Source organism: Cyprinus carpio, chromosome B21 (assembly GCF_018340385.1).
Source record: "Cyprinus carpio isolate SPL01 chromosome B21, ASM1834038v1, whole genome shotgun sequence".
Classification (NCBI taxonomy): Eukaryota; Metazoa; Chordata; class Actinopteri; order Cypriniformes; family Cyprinidae; genus Cyprinus; species Cyprinus carpio.
Window position 1 is genome coordinate 11,604,270 of NC_056617.1, and position 12,156 is coordinate 11,616,425.

The 12,156-nt window shown below is 42.8% G+C and overlaps 1 pseudogene; it reads right to left on the reverse strand.

Moving 5' to 3' along the window:
* Positions 1-2,189: 2,189 nt before the first annotated feature.
* LOC122141230 lies at positions 2,190-10,904 on the reverse strand (annotated as a pseudogene).
* Between the last annotated feature and the right edge of the window lie 1,252 nt (positions 10,905-12,156).

Below are 12,156 nucleotides of genomic sequence, written 5' to 3' on the forward strand. Positions count from 1 at the left end.
AAGGGATCTTAAAAGTCTGTTTAAAGCTTACTTGTCAATTATGAAATACTCTTGAAAGCTCTGCATTGTTTGTTTGACTGCATTATGTAGGCTAAGTGCAGTTTTACATAGCCAACATTTCATATAAAAATAAAACATTAAACTTTAATTAAAATTACAATAAACATTAAAAATAGACAATCCATATAGAGTATTTTACAACAGATTATATCATTTATCAATATATGAATTGCCTAAATCTATTTAATTTAAAAAATAACATTTATGGACAATGACAAGTCTGTGAATATCTAATATAAATACATTAGTCAACATTTGAAGTGGATCAAAAAAAAATTAATAATAGCTGAATGGGTATCGTTTTGGTATTAGGACAACTTTGATGAAAGGTTTTGGTCCACTTTCAATGCTGACTACTATATATTCATATCTATTTTGTGATCTGGAATTGGATTTCAGTAAATTAATCTTTCTGTAATTATTTTTATATTTGATTAATTTAACGTTATTGGAATTAATGTTAAAATTAAATGCTCTTTCAACTAAATAATGTGTCTTGACAAGTGCGTTGTAAGAAATGCACAAACTTATAAAAAATGTAATATTGGACATTTTATGAAGTTATGTTACATGCACTGGCATATTGGGGTTTAAGGAAAGTGTCAGTAACAGCCAGCAGCTATTAACCAGTAGCATTTGGAAAGCTAAACAGGATTTATCTTGGTCAGTCCATGGAGGGGAAGCTTAGGTTGCTGCAGGAAGTGGTATAAGGAAGGCCAGGGGTTTTCATCCTGTGCTTAATGCCATAGTATAGTGCTGATGACAGTGTCACTGCTGGTCAAATGAGATGTTAAACCTACAGCCTTGAATCATGTTACTCTAAACCTGTATGACTTACTTTCTTCTGTGGAACATAAACAAAAGATATCAATGTTGCTTAACTAGTTTTGGTTATATTGCAAGTTGAAACTCTTTGGTTACCAACGTCCTTCAAAATAGTTTCTTGTTGTTCTGCAAAAGAAAGAAAGTCATACTGGTTTTGAATGACATGAGGGTGAGTAAAAGATGCCAGAATTTTCAGTCTTGGTTGGACTATCCCCAGGCTCAGTGCCACAAAGCAAATGTCATTTTACAATTTGCGGAGAATACATAGATATTATGTTTGACCCCTAATAAAAGCAAAGCATTGCATTTATTACAAAGTGTTTAGCCACTGCTTTTGTAACAGGGCAAATGAGACATGAGATGTGTGGAACCATACGCAAAGCTTTATTCATAGACATGGTCATACACAGGAAGAGTCGAGCCTCAGCAAACAGATATGTATAAAACAAGACAAAGAGTATTTCTTAGGGCTGGCATAGGTCAGTGACAGAATCCAGAAGTCTTGACAAGAGGGGTAATCCAGAAACATGAACATAGTCCAGACGAGGTACAAACAGAGTCCGAGTGACGAGACAAGAGTAATCCAAGATAAACAGGCAGGAACAAGGAAACAGGAAACAAGGCAACACGAAAAGACTAGACTAACCTAGAACTAGAAACTAGGCTCTGTAAAGCAGCTATCACTAGGTTAGTGATAAATGCAGAACAACACTAGAGACTAAACAGAAACACGGAATGGCTCAGTAAAGCAACTAAGACTTGGAGAGTGATAAATGCAGAACAATACTCGATGATCTGAACGAGGAAGTCCAGGGCTTATAAAGCGTGTCTGATTGGATTCAGCTGTGTATGTGTAATCAGTGGAATGGATGATGGGAACTGTAGTCCGGAGTGATTACAGTCTGTGTGGTGTGAGAGTCAATATGATGAAGAGGCGACCTCTTGTGGCAGTCGGATGGAAGTCTATGGACAGAATTCATGACAGCTTTTGAGTCTGGGCCTTGTCATACTAAATCCCCATACCATCCCCCCCCCCCCCCCAACCCATCCCCCCCCCCCCCCGCCCGCCCGCCAGCTGGAACAATTTTCTTGTCACATGACCAGAAAATGTGCAAAAATTAGCAATTACAAAACATCTATGAACAAACAGAATGTCAAAAATGTTTGTAGGTTAGTTATTTTAGTCTGATTCAGTTTACATTTTATTAAACATAATTTTATCTCGTATTATTATCTACATGGTCAGGAACATATCCAATATATTTCAATTCAGTACCATAGTGCAAATTTTTAAACCACTGCTATTAAAAATTATGCTCTGTGACAAATGGTTTGACTTTGCCTTTACCAAAAGTGAAGTAGTATTTAAATAAACAGCTAAAAGCCTGGTCTCTCATACCATATATAAGAGGACTTAAACATTTTGGGAAAATTTTAAACATTAAAAAGCAAAATACATCACATTCAATGAAGTCATATAGTCAGTATTAGCAAAAATGACCAGGCTTGCTTTTGTTGAAGGCACAGAGAAAGATCTGTTGTGCTGTCACCACATCACACTTTAAATGTTATTAAATTCATTATTATGTAACAGTGTACTTGAACTTATACATTGGACTTGAATTTGAAAAATGGCATGTATTGACACCTTTCGTGGTCAAAACAAGATACTTTCTGATGTTCATTCATTTTTAAATTAGTAACTATAACTAATAAAGAGGAAGAGATGATCGGTTCACAAAGTTCAAAAAGAGACAGTAAAATCTGGTTTACAAAGAATGGTTTTATAGGAAAATTATAATTATGTGGTTATAGTGGTGTTATTTTTTTTTGTATTTGATATTATTTGTTTTCTCTGTAAGAAAAGATGATAAAATGTTGTTTGTTGGGTAGTAATTATTAAAGTAGTATTAATATGTACTATTAAAGTACTATATTTTAAATATTGCCACAAAAAGTGATGTAAATTAAATAAAACATTTTTTGCATGTAGGTTAGCTGAGCATATTTATACAAACTGTCTATACAGGACTGGACATGTAGTCAAAGTACGATATACAAGATTAGGTCTTGTGTATTGGTAAACATCAACAAATGATACCACTTGTGCAATGCGTTATAAGAGAATGTCAAATTTGTTTCTTGTATATACTTGTTACGTCTGGTTACGGGAAGAAAGGCAGAGAATCCAATAGAGAGTAAATAACAGAAGTTTATTATAATCAAGTATTAGACAATGACAAAAGACAGTTTCACTGGACAAAGCACAGACGAGTGAAGTCGGGCTTTGAAGCAGGCAGGCAGGCTGAAGATACCACCGCTCAGGACAGCGACGCAGGGATGCAATGGGCGAACCAAACCGGTGGGATCCAGGAATCCGGAACGAAGAGCCAAGACCAGGAAGCACATGAACAGCCGGAACCACCAGACACACTGAAACAATCTGACAACACAGCTGGGTGAGACACAGGTTTAAATAGCCCCGGTGATGGGTGCAGCAGGTGGCAGTGATCAAGGTGATAGGTAATCAGTAACCGCACCTCCAACACAACCGCACGCACAGTGAAGGTGAGACAGTGAATTCATGAACCGTGACAATACTGTACTACATTCGATAAGGTTAAATATATGATTTATATGTCACAGTGTCTGGGTTGTGTTCCCTGGGTAACCACTAGATGTCCTCCTTCCCCACGGTGTCGGTCACTTCCTGAACTACATTCCCCACGATACCTGTCTCCTCATTGCACTCAGCTGTCACTGGTTAGTAATCATTGCACGCAGTCAATTCCCCATTAGCGTTGTCATGTCCCTGTGTATTTATACCGGTCTGTCTTAGTATGTGTCATGGAGTCCTTGTTTATTCTTGTCTGTCTCTAGTCGTGTCTAGCCTGGTGTTCTTGTTTGTTTATCTTTTGGATATGTTTGGTTTTGACCCCTGCCTGGACTGTTTATTCTTTGGATTGCCCCTAAATAAAGACGTACTCGCATTTGGATCTCTCACCGTGTCTCCTTGTATCCCGGTCGTGACAGAAGGACTCCGTCACTCTGAGATCCAGCGGTATGTCTCCTCACGTTTCCTCCCCAGCCACAGAGCGGGAGAGGAGCAGTTTTGAGGGAACTCGCCTGGTGGTCTTCCGGGGAACCAGGGGAGGTCGCCGAGGAGGGAGTGGTCGAGAGGAGGTTCAACATCGCTCTCAACCATGGCCCCCCTCCGACCCTGGGCTCGGGTGTGACTGATCAGAGCCACTGTCTCACCATGGCGGACGTAGAGGGGAGAAGCGCAGGTCCGCCATGGTGGCGCCACTGCCCGTGATGGCCGCAGGGTCAGCGCCACGAGGCAAGATGGACGCCAGCCCAGCGCCACAGCACAGGGTGGTCACCAGCTCCACACCACGAGGCCAGACGGTCGCCAGGCCAGCGCCAATGCCCAAGATGGCCGCTGAGACATTGTTGGATTACTTTTCCATGTTGAACCAGATCTTAGAGATTCCCAGGGTGTTCACGTCATGGCTGCTGAGCCAGCGCCAATGCCCAAGATGGCCACCAGCCCAGCACCACAGCACAAGATGGCCGCCAGCCCAGAGCCATTGCACAAGATGGCCGCCATCCCAGGCTCACTGCACGAGTGGGCCGCCAGCCCAGCGCCACAGCACGAGATGGCCGAATCCACACCGGTGTCGCCAGACAAGAGGGCCGACTCAACGCCTGAGTCTCTGGACAAGGTACCGCCGACTCGCATACAGGGCGGAGGAGGAGACCGGCATCGACCGTTCCTCAAGGGCCGGAGGCCGTTCCCGAGCAGGCCGCTGCCGTCCCAAAGGCCGTTCCCGAGCAGCCGGCCCGGAGGAGGTTCCCGAGCAGCCCGCTGCCGTCCCGGAGGCGGCGCCCGAGGCAGAGGCCGATACGGTGCCCGAGGCAGTTCTTGAAGCCAAGGCGGTTCCTGAGGCGGTTGCTGAGGCCGTTCCCGAGGCGGTGCCCGATGCTGTTCCGGAGGCCGAGGCGGTGCCCGATGCCGTTCCGGATGCCGAGGCGGTGCTCGATGCCAAGGCGGTTCCTGAGGCCGTTCCTGAGGCAGTGCTCGATCCGGAGGCCGAGGCGGTGCCCAATGTCGTTCCGGAGGCCGAGGCGGTGCCCAATGTCGTTCCGGAGGCCGAGGCGGTGCCCGATGCTGTTCCGGAGGCCGAGGCGGTTGCCGATGCAGGGCCCGAGGCCATTCCCGATGCTGTGGCCGTTCCCGATGCGGTGCCCAAGGCCGAGGCAGTGCCCGAGGCGGGGTCCGAGGCGGTGCCCGAGGCGCTGTCCGATGTGGTGCCCGAGATGGTTCCCGAAGCCGAGGCACTTCATGTTTCCACAGGCCGTCCAGAGCACCTTCAGGTCTCCACAGGGGCCCGGGAAGGGCAGGTTTCATCCTGGCCGCTCAAATGGCGGGTTCCTCCCTGGCCGTCTGCACAACCTGAACTGACGGATTCTCCGTGGCCACCTGAACTGCCTGGTCCCTTGTGGCCCCCTGAACTTTCGGGTCCACCCTGGGCCCCTAAACTGACTGATCCACCTTGGCTACCGGTGGAGCCATTGCTTCCTGTCCCTGTTCCCCTACATGGGCCTGGCCCTCCGTCCCTCCCCCTGTTCTACCTCCACCAGTCCACCTCCCTCCTGGTCTTCTGGTTGTGTTGTTGTTGTTGTTGTTGTTGTTGTTGTTGTTGTTGTTGTTGTTGTTGTTGTTGTTTTTGGGTTTTTTTTTTTTTCCACTTCCTGTCCCTGACGTCTTGGAGTGTCTGGTAGCCACTCCGTAGAGGGTGGGTTATGTCACAGTGTCTGGGTTGTGTTCCCTGGGTAACATTAGATGTCCTCCTTCCCCACAGTGTCGGTCACTTCCTGAACTACATTCCCCACGATCCCTGTCTCTTCATTGCACTCAGCTGTCACTGGTTAGTAATCATTGCACGCAGTCAATTCCCCATTAGCGTTGTCATGTCCCTGTGTATTTATACCGGTCTGTCTTAGTATGTGTCACGGAGTCCTTGTTTATTCTCGTCCGTCTCTAGTCGTGTCTAGCCTGGTGTTCTTGTTTGATTGTCTTTTGGATATGTTTGGTTTTGACCTCTGCCTGGACTGTTTATTCTTTGGATTGCCCCTAAATAAAGACGTACTCGCATTTGGATCTCTCACTGTGTTTCCTTGTATCCCGGACGTGACATTATATACATTTATCAGTATGAATGTGTGCATAATGTATATGATAAATTCACACTATTTACATTTATGCATTTGGCAGACACTTTTATCCAAAGCAACTTACAGTGCATTTTTTTTACCATGTGTGTTCCCTGGGAATTGAACCCACAACCTTTTGCGCTGCTAACACAATGCTCTACCACTAAGCCACAGACTGAATTCAATCAAAATAAATCAGACAGCCAGAATAAATATTACTGATAGATTAATTGCGTAGATGCATTGAAAAGGAGATACAGCAGAACATTGAGTTGCATTGAATCAAACAGTATAGATAAATTGTTCATATTACTGTATTGGTATAAAACAAAATAATGATGGAAAAATGAAAATCAAAAACTATACAATATTACAGACCACTGAGCAACAGCTATGGTGTAAACTCTCGTAATTGTATAATTGCAGTAAAAGGAAAAGCTGCAAAACTTGCAATATTACAGTATATTGAGCAACAGCTATGGTGTAAGCTCTCGTAATTGTATAATTGCAGACTTACAAATGAGAACAGTAGAAACAATCAGATCAACGAGAAAACAACAACGGTATACAAGTGCTATGACAAGTCTCAGTTAGTCTAGTACAGAACACGTAGCCAGGGTTTTTTTTTTTTTTTTGGAATATGATAGAAAAGAAAAAGAAAAAAGGTAAGTACTAGTATTAGTTGGTTAAGTGCAGGCGAAAAAGATGAGTCTTTAGATGTTTTTTGAAAATGAGTAAAGACTCAGCTGTTCGAATTGAGATCGGGAGGTCATTCCACCAGCTGGGAGCAGTCCAGGAAAAAGTCTGTGAGAGTGATTTTGAACCTCTTTGGGATGGCAAACACAAGGCGTCGTTCACTTGCAGAGCGCAAACTTCTGGAGGGTGCATAAGATTGAACTAGTGAGTTTAGGGAAGTTGGCGCCGTGCCAGTGGTCGTTTTGTAGGCAAGCATCAGTACCTTGAATTTGATGCGAGCGGCTACTGGTAGCCAGTGTAACCTGATGAGGAGAGGAGTAACATGGGCTGTTTTCGGCTCATTGAAGACAACCCTCGCTGCTGCATTCTGGATCAGTTGTAGAGGCTTGATAGTACATGCAGGAAGGCCCGCCAGGAGAGCATTGCAATAGTCCAGTCTGGAGAGAACAAGAGCTTGGACAAGAAGTTGGGTGGATTGCTCTGACTGGAAGGGTCTAATCTTCCTAATGTTGAATAAGGCAAATCTACAGGACCTGGTCGTTGTAGCAATATGGTCTGTGAAGCTTAACTGATGATCCATCACAACTCCTAGGTTTCTGGCTGTCCTGGAAGGAGTTATGGTTGACGAACCCAGCTGTATAGAGAAGTTGTGATGAAACGATGGGTTAGCTGGAACCACCAGCAGTTCAGTCTTAGTAAGGTTGAGCTGAAGGTGATGGTCATTCATCCAGCTAGAAATGTCACTCAGACAGGCTGAAATGCGAGCAACTACCGTCGGGTCATCTGGTTGGAATGAGAAGTAGAGTTGAGTGTCATCAGCGTAGCAGTGATAGGAAAAGCCATGCTTCTGAATGACAGATCCTAATGACGTCATGTAGATGGAGAAGAGAAGCGGTCCAAGTACTGAGCCTTGAGGAACCCCAGTAGCAAGTTGTTGTGACTTAGAAACTTCACCCCTCCAAGACACCATGAAGGATCTATCAGACAGGTAGGAGTTAAGGATCTATCAGACAGGTAGGAGTTAAGCCACTGGAGTGCGGTTCCAGAGATGCCCATCTTTCTGAGGGTGGATAGGAGAATCTGGTGATTAACAGTGTCAAAAGCAGCAGACAGGTCCAGCAAAATGAGTACTGAGGATTTTGAAGCTGCTCTTGCCAGTCGCAGGGCTTCAGTAACCGAGAGCAGGGCAGTCTCAGTTGAGTGGCCACTTTTGAAGCCAGATTGGTTGCTGTCCAGGAGGTTGTTCTGTACAAGAAACATAGAGAGCTGGTTGAACACAGCTCGTTCGAGTGTCTTTGCAATGAATGGAAGAAGGGATACCGGTCTGTAGTTTTCCAGAAGTGCTGGGTTTTAGAGATGGTTTCTTCAGCAGTGGGCTTACCCGAGCCTGCTTAAATGCTGAGGGAAATGTTCCAGAGTGAAGAGAGGAGTTGATAATGTGAGTAAGTGAAGGTATGACTGAAGAAGAAATCGCTTGAAGGAGGTGAGTGGGGATCGGATCCAGTGGGCAAGTAGTAGGATGACTGGACAGGATAAGTTTGGAAACGTCCGTCTCTGAGAGTGGAGAGAAGGAGGAGAACGAGTGAGCATTAGTCCTTGTGAAGTTATCCTCAGTCTGCGGTGTGGAGAATTGGTCACTGATGGTTCTTGTCTTATTTGTGAAGAAAACTGCAAAGTCATCAGCTGTAAGAGTCGATTGAGGAGGTGGTGGAGGCGGATTAAGAAGAGAAGAGAAAGTTTTGAAGAGTGTCCGAGCGTCACAACAGTTGTTAATCTTGTCGTGGTAATATGATGTTTTAGCAGTGAAGACGTTTGCAGAGAAGGAAGAGAGGAGAGACTGATACACACTGAGGTCGGTAGAGTTTCTTGATTTAAGCCATTTCCTCTCTGCAGCCCTGAGTTTAGAGCGATGTTCACAGAGTACATCGGACAGCCAGGGGGCAGATGGGGTGGTGCGTGCTGGTCTAGACGACAGTGGGCAAAAGTTGTCCAAGCAAGAGGTCAGAGTGGAACAAAAAGTGTCCGTAGCACTGTTCGTGTCCAGAGCTGAAAACTGCGAGAGTGAAGGAAGTGAGGATGCAACCACAGAGGATAGGCGGGATGGAGAGAGTGAGCGTAGGTTCCGTCGAAAGGTGACCCGCGTTGGAGCGTGTGCCGCTTCAGGGGTAAGTGCTAGATTAGCAGTAATGAGGAAGTGGTCTGAGGTGTGCAGTGGAGTAACTAAAGTGTTGTCCACTGAGCAACAGCGCGTGTAGATGAGGTCCAGTTGGTTGCCCGATTTGTGAGTCGCTGTAGTAGAGACTCGCTTGAGATCAAATGAGGCGAGCAGAGTGTTGAAGTCAGCAGCCTGGGGTTTATCTAGGTGGATGTTGAAGTCACCAAGCAGTACCAGAGGAGTACCATCTTCAGGATAGTTTGATAGCAGCACGTCCAACTCCTCCAAGAAGTTTCCCAATTGACCTGGGGGACGATAAATGACCACAAATTGGATTTTAACAGGGTGGGTTACAGTAACAGCATGTGATTCAAAAGAACCGTGACCTGTAGGTGGTGGTTGAAGATCAAATTTCCAATCTTTCGATATAAGGAGACCAGTACCTCCACCCCTCCCAGTCGTACGAGGGGTGTGGGAACAAGTGAAATGAGTGGAGAGGGCTGCGGGAGTGGCAGTGTCCTCAGGTTTGATCCAGGTCTCAGTCAGTACCTCCACCCCTCCCAGTCGTACGATAGCAATAGAAGAAATGAAGTCTGCTTATATGAGTAATTGTATAATTGCAGTAAAAGGAAAAGCTGCAAAACATGCTTTAATTGTTGCACATTTATTAATTTCATTTTATAAGACTAGTCTGGAAGCTTGGAAGTAAATTGTAAATTCATTCACAGTGTTATAAATGCAGTTCTCATAATACAGTATAAGATTGAACAGAAAACAAACATTTAAAATCTCATATCTGCGGTCACTGCACTGGCAAAAATTGTGACAGGTTAAATATGTTTGTATAATACATGCTTACATGACTTGCCATAATTCAACTATTTTACTGTGGTTGATCTCCAATATCTCATCACATAAATACAGAATCACATATTTTGCAATTTTAGAGAAATACACTTTTGTACCTTAACAATAAAACAACATGATCTACTAAAGCATTTTAGATAACATTCTAATAGGCTTTTATACAGTATTCAGTATTTTTTTAGCCTCCTCCAACTAAATGTATCTCTGTAATAAAACTATTTTGCTTTTTGAAACCAAAAGTGAAGTAGTATTTAAATAAGTAGCTGAAGGCCTGATCTTTCAGGCCATAAATAAGAGGACTTAAACATTTAGGGAAGATCAAAAACACTACAAAGCAAAAATACATTACATGTAATGAAGTTATATAGTCAGTATAAACATAAATGGCTTCTTGGATAACTCCAACTAAGACAGATGCAGCACAAAGTCCCAGTTGTATTAGATGCAGCAGAACAGTCTTGTTCGCTTTTTTGGCCGACATTTTATCACATGCGGCTGTTTTAGCCACAGCTGCTATAGAGGCATAAGTAAAGATAATAACAAAACATACTAACACCAAAAATATACATGTGAAAGCTATTTCAAGTTTCTTATAGATCTGAAGTCGGAAAAGAGTATTTCTTGAACAGAATAAATTCATCACTGTGTTTGTAGAATCAATAGCATAGAAAATAATCATCTCAGACAAGCACTGAATCAAACCCATCATCCAAACAACACCTATAGCTATGTGAGTTCTTCTGTAACTGGTGATTTTTGCATGTCTGAGAGGAAAGCAGATGGCCACATATCTCTCCAGTGACATTAAAGCAAGATTTAGTAAGGCTACCTGATAGAGAGCTTGTGCAGCTGCAAGAAGAGTGAGACAGACATCTCTCCAGTGACATTAAAGCAAGATTTAGTAAGGCTACCTGATAGAGAGCTTGTGCAGCTGCAAGGTATCAAGCCAAAGCATGTGACCAAACAGAATGTAGCGGGATGCCTCCTGAAAAACAGTCTTTTTCCTCAAGGTGAAGATCATGACCCCATTGACATAGAGGAAAATGACACATGGAGTCACACACAAGAACATTTTCATCTGCATCTCGATCGAGCAGTGATACAATCTGAGAGAGGTTCAATGTAGAACCATTAAAGCTGACATATTTAAAAAAATAAGACATGAAGATGTTGACCACAGATGCTGGTATAGCACACCAACTCAAAATTATACTGCAATCTACAGTGTCCTTGTAACTGCAGATCTCCAGGCTTGTGTGTTGCTGAAGGCAAAGAGAGAGAAAGATCAGAGTGCTGTCACAACATCACACTTTAAAAAATGGTTAAACTCATTATGTCATGTACGTGTTGAATCCCAATGGTTGTTTAGTGTATATGTGTGTTTGTGTGTGTGTGTGTGTGTGTGTGTGTGTGTGTGTGTGTGTGTGTGTGTGTGTGTGTGTTTACCCTATCCCCCCAAAAAAGAAAAAAAAAAAACATTACAAAGCATGTGTTGAGTTATTTTAGGACTATTTACTTGTCTTGCACCTTTAATAAAAAAAAAAAGAAGTAATTTAAAGTCCAATTTCTGTGTTAATTGGTTTATTTTGTTGATGAAGTTGTAATAACTTAATAAAATTGGTAACAACTTTTGAATTAAAATTAAAATTATAATGAAAACAGGGCTGTGGATTTCTTGTTCCCAGCATTAGTGTTTAACACTGTTATGTTTGACTTTTTTTGTATTTTATGTTATTTTCTTTTTTTTTTTTTTTCTTCTTTTGTTTTGTGTTTTGCTTTATGGTAGTGATTGTTTTTTGTGTTTGGGTTGTCAGTGGCTACAGATTAATTTGTTCTGGGGCTGCTTCTCAATTTTTTTGAGTATTCAACTTAAATATTTGTTTATGCCACAAACTAATTTCCAGTAACCAGTGTTGTTGGTTGAACATAATTTCAACTTAAAAATGATTGACTACAAACAGCGCACACAAACAGCACTAAACTCATTACAAGATTAAGCGTGTCAATCCAAAGCATGTGTCCAAACAAAATATAATATATGCCTCCTGAAAAACAGTCTTCTTCTTTAAAGTGAAGATCATGACCCTGTTGACATCTATAAATATTAGACTTTTTGACAAATAAAAATATTTTTTCTTGTCTTGATGCAACAGCTGTACAGTCTGAGTGATGTTAGATGTAGAATAATTAAACATAGACATCATCAAAACATTTATAAAGCACTGAATAATACTGCAAAAGTCCTGATAATAGCAAATCTTCTAGCTTGTGTCACCGCTGTTGTTGAACACACAGAGAATGATCAGAAAACATCCCACTTTTATTATCAATGCAAA